The sequence below is a fragment of the Malania oleifera genome, chromosome 4 (genome assembly GCF_029873635.1).
Source record: "Malania oleifera isolate guangnan ecotype guangnan chromosome 4, ASM2987363v1, whole genome shotgun sequence".
Classification (NCBI taxonomy): Eukaryota; Viridiplantae; Streptophyta; class Magnoliopsida; order Santalales; family Ximeniaceae; genus Malania; species Malania oleifera.
The window spans coordinates 4,380,033-4,395,117 of NC_080420.1; positions in this window are offsets into that span (position 1 = coordinate 4,380,033).

The following is a 15,085-nucleotide window of genomic DNA, read 5'->3' on the forward strand; positions in this document are numbered from 1 at the left end:
TCTCCAAAAATGCACCAAATTTAATTGTGTGCACAGTTTAAGATCACATGATGACGAGTCATAAGTTGAGACTGCTAGCACAATAAATTAAAATTTGAAAAACAAAACTGTGACAATAATTTTAGGGATTACCATTGTAATCAACCCAAGTACTCCCATTGATCTTTAAGGCTTTTATGTAATTTTTTTTTTATATAAATAGAAACATTTTTATTTCAATGTTACCTCATTTTATCAACTCACCTCCAAACACAACAAATGATTTGTTCGGGAAACAAGAATGCAATGAAATAAAATAGAATTACTTCTTAAATTACATAATCACTATATTTATATATATATATATATATATATATTTATTTATTTATTTCATTTCACTCTCAACTTATTTATTCAGCATATCAAATATTAGGTTAATAGAGATGAAAGATGACATGCAATTCGGCGTGTTGTTTGGAATGTGACTGTAACGATCTACCTATTTTACCATTATTTTTTTTTCATAATAACATTTAATATAATAATCCTGATAAAACATAATCAACCTAGATCTATGGGTACCAGGGATATACCTGAAATACAACTCTAACACCTAAGAAGCGGGAAACGTAAAATCAAATACATACCAAATCATTCAACCAACACAATATCAGAGTTTACTACAATTGTCATATGCATACACTCATCCCAAAATATCCAAAAGTGGCCTAGGGTCACCATCCAAAAATTTGTCAAACCCTAACAAAATGACTTACCCTTCAGACAGGGTAGAACAGTCGAACTCTAGCGCTGTAGAGCTCTATTCGCTCTTCTATCTGGGGCTCTTAAAATGTTTATATAGCTAGGGTGAGACACCTTTCAATAAAGGAAATAAACTAACATCAATGTGTGACAACATGAGTATTTTCATGATATACATATATAACAGTACATAAATCATATCTAGTCAAACCGTCTGTTTCATATTTGTTTAAAACATAATTTATCATAACATGATATAATAAATTGAGTTTCTATACATGAAATAACACCTTGGATGGATAGCTGACTGGTGTCATGTCTTACCCCCACATGACTAGTTTGTAGGGCCCGAAGGCAGGACCTAACAATGGCTGACCAACCACACTAGATCAACATAAGTCTATAAGTACGATGGGTCTGCCCCTCCTAGTCCAGACACCATAGGGACGCCAGCACTACCATAAAACCACATCGACTTCTGATCTCCCATTGCCCCTTACGACAAGTGGTAGTACTAACATATACATGATCGTGATCATATAATTACGGTACCGTGCTTCGTGAAAGCCTAAACCAAACCATCCGGATTATGATAACATATAGTAAATCTCAATAAAGATACATAGTTGTTCATAATAAGATCAGTCAAGATAATATTTTCATGAATTTTTGCATATCATAACATATAAACTACGACCCTTACGCCGGTAATTTGTATTTAATAAATCACGGCCCTTACGCCAGCATAGTAAAACATGAAATCCACGACCCTTATGCTGGCATAGCATATCATATAAAAATCACGGCCCTTACGCTGGCATGTCATACAAAACCTCAGTCCTTGCACTAGCATATCATATAAAACCCCGGCCCTTATGTCGGCATATCATATAAAACCTCATAGTTTGAAATCTCTGTACCATTTTTAATTTCTTTCTAAAAACAGTAATAACATGCTTATTCTGAAAACATAATATTTTGATATTACATAAAATCGTATAATTTCATACTCATGCCACACAAAATAAATATTGTTCATTTCGTAAAATCTACACAAAATCTTATTCCTTGCTGAACTGTATTAAAATCATTTTCCTGTTAACAGTAATATTTCCAAACTCAATTCTATAACATACATAATTTCCTTGAAAATAAAAGCTGCATATTAATAAATAATTTCATGAAAATACTGACTTAATTTATCCTCTTACCAAAACTTACGGAAAAGCTCACAAATTACTCCAAAATCACACTTGTGTGTTCCCCAACTCAATACCCTGAAATTTGCATTTCCCCCCAACAAAACTTCAGTATAAACTCATCTAATACCTTCCTCAACCCAAAAATACCAAATACCTTAATAAATATTAAAATAATCAACTTACCCAAATTTTGGGATGGTTCTCAAGTTAGCTTAATCGACAAATCTCTCTAGCAGATTTGTAGAGAATCTTCCCAGGAGTGACGTGGCTGCTTCCGATTGTCGAATCGGTGAAGAACGGTGTAGGGTTTGGTGCAATCCCAAGAGGGTGGGGGGGGGGGTGAATTGGTATTTAAAAATTTTATCCCCTAGGTTAATCCATTAACAACAGTAATACACAAGCCTAAGGTCAATCTAATGCATGTAAAATAAATCAATGCAAATATACAATGGAATTTAAACTTTAATAGAAATTTAACCAAGCATGCACAATAAAACAGTAAAGGAGATGACAATCAGAAATGTTATCGAGGTTCGGCCAAATTGTCTATGTCCCTGCCTTGGCTAACAAACACAAGGATTACCACTATAGGCTCACTTAACGGGTGGAGTGGCACCTAAACAACCGGGTCAATTAGCACAGGGCTGACCTCAACCTTTACAGCCAGGTCAATTAACACAGGGTTGACCTCAACCTACACAACCAATCCTTACCGGGTTGGATTATTGCCCCCTCAGGCCACACCTGGAAATACAACAGTAATTTCTCAATGAAATGGTACAGTAATTATGCTTTCATGTAAAACAGATATGTACCCAATACGTGCAATATAATCAATACACTACCAAAAGATAGGATATGATAAGTTCAGTATAGTCTAAGTGTCTACTCTCAAATATTTATGCAAATATTGCAGTCAGTGCGTGAGAGTGTAAATGATATGATCTTTGTATCAAATAATGATTTCAATCACAAGCACACTTCAAATATCTCAACAAATAATATTTCTCAATATAAACCACAAGAGATATTCATATTTAATTTATAAAATAATTTAATCTTTGTGTTCAAAAAGATAAAATCAATCAAAGGATATTTCAATAAAGATCTTTTTGCATATGTACAAATATCTCAACAAAATATTTCTCAAAGTAAATCACACGAGATATTTGAAATCGGTTTGTAAAAGTTTAATTTACAAATAAAAAGCAATACGGACTCTTGAGTATTGCAATGATGATGCAAAATTCACAAGTTCTACGAAGTTTTCCTACGAAAGACTTATTAATGAAGTCTCCTAGAAAAACTTCAAGCTTACTAACAAATAAAAATATATATCGATCAACTACAACTAACGAGAGTGTAAGCTTAACTAGATACTCACAATAGCACTCTCACTTAGCAAGGTTTGCAATGAGGATGAGTAAGAATGAAGAAATGAAGTTTGGATGTGAGAAATAGAGCTTTTGAAAATCAGAGAAAATTTGCTAATTATTTTTCTAATCTCTTGCTAATTTTTGCAAATGAAGGGGTATATATAAAGTTCCCCAAAAATATAACCGTTCAGGACATGTAGGGAATTTTTAATATTGTTTAAAAACATTTTAGCATAATTAATCCCGTTTAAAAAATTTAACTGCGGTAAAAAATCATGTCCAACCCAAGAGCACCGGTCGACCGAAGGAAGTTCGGTTAACCGAGCTATGCACGGTTCGATCGACCGGGAATCAAATGAACTAATAAGTTTGGTCGACCAGACCGTTGAGTTCCACATGTGGAAACTCGGTCAACTAGGTAGTTGACATGCAATTTTGGCAATGTCGATCGGATGGTCAATATGTTGACTCTTAGGGAGTTCGGTCGACTGGGAAGGAATGAACTGGCAAGTTCAGTCGACCAGGAAGTGGTCAAACTGTTGACCTGGTCTTGGTTCAGTCAATCGGGAAGAATTTTGTACTTGAGAGTACGTTCGACCAAACATGCATATTTAGTGCATTTCGGTCTTGTTTAAGCATGCAATCACCCTATTCAAATGACCATACATATATACATATATATATATATATATATATATATATATATATATATATATATATATATATATATATGCATGTGTGAGTGTCCTAGGGCCATTCTAGGTATTTTTCATTTTGAGGACACCGAAAAAATCCGGCGTCGATCGACCAAAGGGTGTTCCCTAAGGTCCATCTATGATCTTGAGTTTATCCATCCTACCATGCAGGTAAGACATTAATTATTACAGAAAATTTTCCTAAGTTACTATTACAGATCCAAAATGATAAATATATAAATTACAATACAACATGAAATACTTTTCAGGGTCTTCAGGTCTTTCAACTTTTAGTCCTTGTGCCATTTGATTTTGACCTACCAACTGTATACTTGCACATATCCTCAAACATCCATTAAATACAACAGGTATTTGTCATTGTCAAAATCGGGCGTGACCTATAAGGTCAAATGGGGAGAGAGTCGTAGGAGAGAGAGAGAGAGAGATTCTGTAAATTTTTCGCAGCAAAAATGGGTTTTTGAGCTTATATAGAAAACTTATCCATGTGACCTCGTTGACGAGTCAATGAAGGAAGCTCATCGATGAACACCTTCCCCTCGTCAACGAGTTTTAGAGTCTAAAGCAATCCTCTCGGTAACTTCTCGTCGACGAGATGCAAGTCCCCGTCGACGAGCCCAAGAATCCTGCTCGTCAACAAGCACTTCTTCACTCGTCAACGAGACCCTGCTAAATTTCTTTTAAGAAAATTCATTTTTCTCTCCTTCGTTTATTATTTAATTACTATAATTCTTCGGGTCTTTACATTCTCCCCTCATTATAAAATTTCGCCCTCGAAATTTACTATTTTAGCGATTCACCATCCCTTAAAGAAAATTGACTACTTATTTTATTACTTCCCCTTACTTATGGTGGAGGAATACCGTGGTTACATTTAAGGTTCTGGGAGATTACAATTATACATAAAATAAAATTCTCCCACAACCAAAATATTATATACTACCAGAAAATTATTACATCTAACTAACCTGCACAAAAGAAATTTTACATTCACTAGTAACTTTTCCTAATTATTACTGATTCCTGCTGAAAAGATACGGGTACTTCCGTTATATTTGTTCCTCGAGTTCCCATGAAGCCTCCTCCATTGCATGATTTCTCCACAAGACTTTTACTAAAGGAATCTTCTTATTGTGCAATTCCTATTTTTTCCTATCCAGAATCTGCATTGGTACCTCCTCATATGTTAGAGTATCCTCGAACTCTATCTCACAATAACTGATCACATATAAGGGGTCTAGGACGTATTTTCTTAACATAGAGGCATGAAATACGTCATGTATTCTGGAAAAAATGGGTGGTAAGGCTAGCTTGTAAGCAACTGACCCCACTCTTTCAAGGATCTTAAACAGGCCAATAAACGTATGGCTAAGCTTACCCTTCCTTCCAAATCTTATAATTCCCTTTAATGGAACTTTTTTCAAAAACACATGATCTCCAACATCAAATTCTAGTTTCCTGCAGTGAGTATCAGCGTAACTCTTCTGTCGGCTTTGAGCTGCACTAATCTTGTCTCTAATGAGCTGAACATTATTATATGCCTGTTGCACTAGTTTTGGCCCCACAACTCGTCACTCACCTATCTCTTCCCAGTATAAAGGAGAACGACATCTCCTAGCATAGAGCGCCTCATAAGGTGCCATGCCAATGCTGGTCTGATAGCTGTTATTATATGCAAATTCTACCAGTGACATATACTGGGTCCAACTACCCCCAAAATCTAACTCGCATGCCTGCAACATATCTTCTAATATCTGAATCACCCTCTCAATCTAACTGTTCATCTAAGGATGAAATGCCATGCTAAAGGATAGTTGAGACCCTAGAGCCTCTAAAAGCTCCTCCAAAATTATGACGTAAAACGTGGGTTTCGATTTAACACTATAGACACTGGCACACCATGAAAATGGACTATCTCCTAAACATAAATCTCGGTCAGTCTGTCCATGGAGTAGTTGACTTTAATAGGAATAAAGTGAGCGATCTTCGTTAATTTATCAACGACCACCCAAATAGCATCTTGATCATGCGGTGCCAGTAGAAAACTAGTCACAAAGTCCATAGATACATGATCCCACTTCCACTTTGGGATGTAAAGTGGCTGCAACTAGCTCACCGGCCTCTGGTGCTCAACCTTTACCTACTAGCACGTCAGACACTGTTGTACAAATTTAGAAATTTTCCTTTTTATGCCGCTCCACCAGTATGACTCTCGCAGATCCCTATACATTTTAGTACTACCTGGGTGAACTGTGTACAAGGACCTGTGAGCTCCCTTTAAAATCGTCCTTCTAATATCAGCATCTACAGGCATGCACAACCTCGAATGGAACCTCAAGGCCCCGTTATAAAAAATACTAAATTCATCTCCCTGTTCATCTTGCACCTTAGCTATCAGCTCTACTAATTCTGCATCATCTCTCTGAGTTGTCTTAACCCTTTCCGGTAGAGTAGGCTTGTAACGACCTACTAAATTAATGGGGTTCTTTTTTTTTAGTAATTATTGGGAAATTCCATTTCTCTAATACCTTCCTATATAAAATTAGTCATCCACCTAAGCAGCAAGAAGCTAAAATCACATAACCACCGCCATATATAAATATGTACAATACCAGAGAGCTACACTGTTCCCAAACTATACATATACGACTGTTTCTCAAAATACCTTCAACTAGGCTAAGGCTATACAGAAATACTCCCAAAAATACTCACTCTCTTGACAGGGCAGTACTGAAGCCCCACTACCTGCGAGCCTGATCTGCTCGTCTGGCTGAATTACCTGAAAAATATTAATTTAATGGGATGAGACGACGCTCAATAAGACGAAATATGTTATTATTAGTGTGTGGCAAGTGAGTTACAATACTATGAAAATCTGTTTTTATATAATTATGTATAACTGAATCTGTAAATGCAGTACAAGTAATATAAACCACCACCTTCTTCCATGTTGCTCAACATATCAATATTTTAGGTTTCTATACATAATACTTTTAATATATATATATCCATCTAGGTATATATATATATATATTAAAAGTATATTCCCAATTTCTGTGAAACTGTACATACATGATAATAACTAAAAACTTCCCTGGATGGATAATTGTATGTCATGATTTAACCGGACGGACACTAAGATGGAATAGGCCTACTAATATGCCTAATGTTCCTGCTGCAATATGATGAGAGGCTTTTCCCCCCGGAACAAAAGGATCAAAACCCTCCACACCCCACGTTGGATTTACAGATTGAACTTTTCTAGTTAGTGTCACGCCCCGAACCCGAAAATGGGACCCAGGAGTGAATTTAAGTAACCCAACCTGTCTCTGTATCAATTAAAACATACCTGATACAACATACAAAGAGGGTCCGACCTTGTGGGGTGAACGGATGCCCTATATACATACATACATACGTTCATACTCATCAAAATATGCAACTGAATACGATCTTTCTATACATAAAACTGTACCATACCAGAGTCTATACCATACAAGGTTATTCATCCCTACAAATACCATATATACTACGGGCGTCTACAAAATCCATCATGACCGCTCGGTTACAAAACTCGTACCTATCAAGTACTAGTAGTAACTAAACCACACCCCCGCTTTCGGATGCTGGGATGCTAGTTTCGGCTACCTGAAGGACCTGAAAAATATTTGTATATATTTGGGGTGAGACACCTCTCAGTAAGGGAAAAAACAGGTTATATCAGTGTGTGGCATACCAGTGTTATTTTACATACTTCATAACACTATACATACGATACGGTTGAAACAATTCGAACAGTTTCAAAACAGTTCCATACATTTCCATACAGTTCCAGTATTTTCACAAAAAACCATTCTAGTTCATACGATACCCAACATACATACATACATACATACATACGGTCAGTGTCGTCACACTAGTTTGCAACTACACTAGGTCACCACAGACTCATAGCGATTACATTGCTACACACGCAACTATGCTGCGATGACTGAGGCCCAATGGTGAATCCATTGCTACATACGCAACTACACAAGGTCACCTAGTCTCACAGCGGTTATGTTCCAACACATGTAACTTCGAAGATCTACGACTCAGGCCCAATAGTAAATCCATTGCTACATACGCAACTACACAAGGTCACCTGGTCTAACCCCGATTACATTACTATGTGACAACTACGCTGCGACGACCTAGGCCCACTGTGAATCCATTACAACATATGGTGTAGATCACACCTTCGATGACCAGCTGAACCATACTAGTGATATTTCACACCCTGGATATAGAGCCAGCCACTTTCGGCGTACGATAATTAGCCGCCACTAGCCGATTTCACAAAACCTGGAATCATTTTGGGAACTCACGTCCCTATACATTTCAGCGTACAGTAATAAACCGCCACATAGCTGTTTCAAAAATATCTGGAACAACATACATACATTCATACGTACCACACTTATTTGGTTTACGACAAATCATATCGTTTACAATTCCAAGTATACATTTTATGCAAATATGGATTACGGTCACCTCAATAATACAGTTTAAACAAGACAAACAGTTTTCCAAACAAAATAGATTTGATACCCGAAATCCCCAATTTTCCCGAAAATTGTAACCCAAAAATCCTGTGTTTTTACCCTATGAATTTTCCCAAATAAGTAGTCAAAACATATATACGATCGTAGCCCATAGGCTTACCGATCCTGATTTTAAAAATGGACTGATATAAACAGAATCCCCTTACCTTAACCCGAAATCCAACTACGAACTCTACGGTCCTCAAAACTACGAACCGAGACTCCAAAACCTACAAACCATAGTACTAAACATACTTACAATCCAGGTTACTACACATATACCAAATCAAAAATGAAAACCGAGCCTTACCTCGAATTTGGCCCGAAACCTGAAAACGCTCGAAATGAGATTCCGATCCAGTAGAAACGTAGAGAATCCTTCGCTAATCCTCGTTGTCACTTTGGATTTGTGAATCCAGCAACAAACGGTGAAGGAATCGAAGAGAGAAAGAGAGAGAGCTTCGAAATCCTAGAGAGAGAGAGAGAGGGAAACCAAACTTAGGAGCTAAGCAACCCCCAAAATATCCTTTTATAGACCTTTGACCCGAGGGATTTCGTCGACGAAAAGGTGTCTTCGTCGACTAAAAATCCAGAATTTCGTCAAGCAATCGGAGGCCTCGTCGACGAAGCCTGATATTTCCAATTTTCCGCCTCTCGGCTTTCCTTCGTCGACAAACCTCTAAATTTCGTCGACGAAAATCCTACTACCTTTGTCGACGAATTCTGGCTTCATTGATGAAGCCTGCAGAATTTCCATTTTACCCCTCTTTTACATAAAAATCCACATATCACAGTTCGGGTTCTTACAGTTAGTTCATAAGGATCGGAAACCCATATTCCAGGACCATACAAACCTGTTACATGAAATGCACCAAAACCAAAGCAAGCCACCCCTGAGAGAAATAAATGAATTCCAAAGATCTTGGGCAAATCCAAAGAGGGTTTTCATGTACGTTTATAGCAAAATATTTCTAGATCCCAATACACCCAATGTCAGATAGTTGCTAAAAAGCACAAACCGGAAAATACAATATGTGCCCAGCCACGCCTTCGTAACTCCAAATACCCGGATTCGCCGTAGGCAAGATCTATCACTAGCTGGCCTACTAGGATAAATCACTATACTCTGTCAGTCCGATCGGCCCTCCTTAACACATATCTAATGGGGAGCCTGTCCACACGTGGGCACGATCGACTTATCTACCATGTATTATCTAAATAGGTGGTTGCACTCTATTCTGTATATAGCAACGGTACCATGCTCTGTAAACTATATTTGTAATGGTCCATCATGGTCTGATACTATATAATACATCTCTATATACAACTATATGTTTTACCATGATTCTGTAATAACTGTATTAACCATGACGTTGTAGTAAACTGTATCTATATCAACTATGTTTCTGAGATTAACCGTAAATCTGTATGTCATGGTACTGTAAAACTGTATAATCATGGTATTCTAAAAATGTTGTAAAACATATTCACTGTCCGTATATTCTGTATAACATAACTCTGAAATATACTGTAAAACATGTTTCTGTACTATATCTATATTCCCAAGCCACACAGTAATTTAAAACATATTAAACATACTTGATAAACTGTATAAATTTCTACTGTGAATAATAATCTGGTAAAAACGTATAATTTATACTGAAATGCCTAGCATATCATATTTCCTTTACATGATTCCTGCTAAAAATCTCCTACTATGACGGGTCCTACACCCGCAGGGTTCTCCACTCAACACCCTGAAAACCATATATCCTAGAATAAAATATCACTATTTTTACGTCTACTGCGTTTCTTACAACTACTAGAAAGCCAAATTTTGCTTAAAAGACCTTACCCTGAATCTGGGATGAAATCTAACTCCGTCCCACTGATGATCTGCTCAGACTGACTTGAAAAGAACTTCCCCAGGAGCGTCGTGGTGGCCTTAGATCTTCAATCCGATGAATGATGGAGCCGAAATCGAAGAAAGAAGAGGGAGAAACTAAAGGGAGGAGAGAGAGAGAGAGTTTTTCTGACTTTTGCTACATTAAAATCCGAGGTAAGCACTATTTATACTGTGGAATTCGTCGACAAGCCACGTCATCTCATCGACGAGGCCAAGAAGAAGTTTCATCGACAAACATCATCTTCTCATCAACGAAATTCAGAACTTGAAATAACCTCTCAGTATCTTCTCGTCGACGAAACTTGTCTTTGTCGACGAGGCCCTCTTATACCCTCGTCGACGAATCCCTTGTGTTCGTCGACGAGGACCTAATAAAATTTCTTAGGTCATTAGATCCCAAAGTGCACGTTCATCGACAAAGTCGGCTGCCTCCTTCTGTTACCGTTTCCATTTCCCTCCCTTTTTATTATTTAAATAACAATATTCTTCGGGTCGTTAGAAGGCTGCACTACCAGGCTGGCGATAAATTCCTGAGGATCACTCTTTATTAACTCTACACCGAGTCTCTCTAGATCCATATGGATCGGATGTTGAACCTCCATAACTGCCAGTGTTGGTCTTACTGATTTCCTACTCAGAGCATCAGCTACTACATTTGCTTTTCCTAGGTGGTAACTAATAGTGCAGTCATATTCTCTAATAATTTCTAACCACCGTCTCTGTCTCATGTTCAGCTCCTTTTGAGTGAAGAAATACTTCAAACTTTTGTCATCGGAGAATATCTCGCATCTTTCACTGTACAAGTAATGCCTCCCAATCTTTAACGCGTGCACCACTGCAGTCAATTCCAAATCGTGGGTATGGTAGTTCTTTTCATACTCTTTCAACTGTCAAGAGGCATAAGCTACAACCCTACCATGTTACATCAATACATAACCGAGCCCTTTCAAAGACGCATTATTGTAAATGACATAACCATCACCCCCTAATGGAATGATCAGCACTGGTGTAGTGACAAGCCTCTATTTTAGTTCTTGAAAGTTCTGTTCACAATCCTCATCCCATTTAAACCTAACATTCTTCCTGGTCAGACGCGTGAGAGGTCCTGACAAAGCTGAAAACCCCTCTACAAACTGACAGTAATAACCCGCAAATCCCAAGAAACTTCTAATTTCCTAAATGTTCTTCGGCCTTTCCCAATTCAACACTGTCTCAATCTTGCTGGGATCCACTGAAATATCATCTCTTGAAATAACATGCCCCAGAAATGACACTTTCTTTAGCCAAAATTGACATTTACTAAACTTAGCATACAACTTCTTTTCCCTGAGCATCTAAGTACCAGCTGTAGGTGCGTCTTATGCTCCTAAAAACTCTTTGAGTAAACCAGTATATCATCAATGAAAAATACAATGAATTGGTCCAAATACTGGTGAAAAACTCTATTCATCAAGTCCATGAACACAGCAGGAGCATTCGTCAGACCAAAAGGCATAACGAGGAATTCATAATACCCGTACTTGGTCTTGAAGGCTGTCTTCGAGACGTCTTCTACTTTTACTTTCACCTGGTGGTAGCCTGATCTGAGGTCAATCTTGGAATAGACCCACGTACCCTGAAACTGATCAAATAAATCGTCTATACGGGGTAGAGGATACTTGTTCTTGATTGTCACCTTATTAATTTCCCTATAATCTATACACATCCTCATAGACCCGTCCTTCTTCTTTACAAATAACACTAGAGCTCCTCACGGTGATACACTGGGCCGAATAAAACCCTTATCTAGAAAGTCTTGTAACTGGTCTTTTAACTCTCCCAACTCTACTGAAGCCATTCTGTAAGGAGCTTTAGAAATCGGTGTCATCTCGGGAAGTAGATCAATAGCGAAATCTACCTTACGATCAGAAGGCAACCTAGGTAGCTCGTATGGGAAGACATCTGAAAACTCCTTCACCATTGGTGTATTAGCAAGTTTTAATTCATTTTCAGACACCTTCTTTACACAGGCCACAAACCCCTAACAACCATCTAAGAGTAATCTTCTCGCTTGTATAACTGATATTAACTAAGGCAGAGATTGCACATGCCACCCTATAAACCTGAATTCTAGTCTTCTTGGAGGTATGAATATTACTTCTTTCAAACAACAGTCTATACTGGCATAATTGGCTGCCAACCAGTCCATTCCAAAAATTACATCGAACCCATGCATGTCCAATACTATCAAGTTAGTTGGCATAACTTTCCTCTGAATATCAACTAGATAGCCTTTGAGCACTCTACTACACCTCACTATTGACCCTATCGGTATAGTTACTACCAGTTCGGTGTCTAACAACTGTGTTTCTGTCCTACATAATCTAATATACCCTATATACACGAACGAGTGGGTGGCTTCTGAATCAAACAATACAATTTTAAATGAAATCATGTTAATCTTACCTATCACCACATTACCAGCTGTCTCAGCATCTCCAGGCGTCAAAGCATAGACCCTCGCTGGAGCTACATTCCTTTGCTGGCCTCCACAGGTCGCCTGATAGCCTCCCTGGTATGGTCTAGGAGCAAGAGCGGTACCAGGTGGTGTAAGGCAATCTCGCACCAGATTTCCTTGCCTACCGCTGCCCACTCGACACTCTCCCAAGTGTCTCTTTCCACAAGTCTGACAAACAGGAAAATTATGCACCGTCTGCAACTCACGACCTCCAGTATCCTACCTTTGTCCTCTGTCATAGTTTCCTCTCCTCCACTAACCCTGCCTAGTTCCCTGCTAGAAGCCTAAAGGCATAAATCTCTTTTTTTATCCCTGCTCCTCTACATACATGCGCTCACTAGCCTTGGCCAAAGCTGCTCTGTCAACTAACTCAGCAAAATCATGTATCTTCAGTACTACCACCCGCTTACATATTCCTTACCTCAATCGCCTTTCAAACTATCTCGCCTTCTTTATTTCATCAGAAACAATATACGGGGCGAAGCGGGAGAGCTCTATAAACTGTGCCGCATACTGCTAGACCGACTGCTGTCCCTACTTCAAATTCAAGAACTCTTCCACTTTAGCTTCCCTGATAGTGGCTGGGAAATATCTATCAAAGAATAGTTCTTTAAATTGGTCCCATGTCATAGTTATCGGCGCCATCTTCTACTGCTCCAAAAGTCTCACACAGTCCACCACCTCTCAGCCTCCCCTATCAGTTTATAGGTGGCGAAAAGAACCATTTGCTCCTCCGTACATTGCAATACTACCAAAACTTTCTCGATCTCCTGCATCCAATTCTCGGCGGCTGAAGAATCAACTCCTTTTGAAAATGTGGGATGATTCATCTTGGTAAATTTCTCTATCGTGCACCCATAGCCTACAGATGAGCCTCCCTGCTCTCTTGAGCTCCTAGCAATCTCAGTCGTAACCTACTGAGTTATGCTACGTAGTACTACATCAGAATCAGTCCCGCCTGCACTCGAGGGCTCTACACCCTTACTACCACTCGCATGGGCACTACCTCCTCTAGGGTCCATCTTGAAAAGACAATAAACATGGCTTAGGGACCCTATCCTTATAACTTACACATCTAACCAAAATCACCTATCTTGACATCCTTATCTTATTTCAAGACACAGTCCTACACTTTAGAAATACAACCCGACAATAGTTTATTATGGATTTCCTGAAATTGTCACCCCAAGAAACACACAAAAACCAGCACGGAAGTCCTGCCTCTAAACTGTAGAAAAAAACCTTAAATTCTTTCCCTAGCTCTGGTATCATTTCCGCTGCATTCTAAAGTCTATAGAACTTAGTAATCTAGGCTCTAATACCAAACTATAATGACCTGCCTATTTTACCATTATTTCTTTTTTCATAATAACATTTAATATAATAATCCTGATAAAACATAATCAACCTAGACCCATGGGTACCAAGAATATACCTTAAATACAACTCCGACACCTAAGTAGCAGGAAACGTAAAATCATATACATACTAAATCATCCAACCAACACAATACCAGAGTTTTATTACAACTGTCATATACATACACACATCCCAAAATATCTAAAAGTGGCCTAGGGTCACCACCCAAAAATTTGTCAGACCATAGCAAAATGATTTACCCTTCAGACAGGGTAGAACAATCGAACTCTAACGCTACGGAGCTTTATCCGCTCTTCCATCTGGGGCTCTTGAAATGTTTATATAGCTTGGGTGAGACACCTCTCGGTAAGGGAAATAAGCTAGCATCGGTGTGTAGCAACATGAGTATTTTCATTATATACATATATAACAGTACATAAATCATATCTAGTCAAACTGTCTGTTTCATATCTGTTTAAAACATAATTTATCATAACATGATATAATATACTGAGTTTGTATACATGAAATAACACCCTGAATGGATAGTTGGTTGGTGTCATGTATTAACCCCACATGACTAGGTTGTGAGGTCCGAAGGCGGGACCTAGCAATGGCTGGCCAACCACGCTAGATCAATATAAGTCTATAAGTACGATGGGTCTGTCCCTCCTGGTCCGGACACTAGAGGGATGTCTGCACTACCAT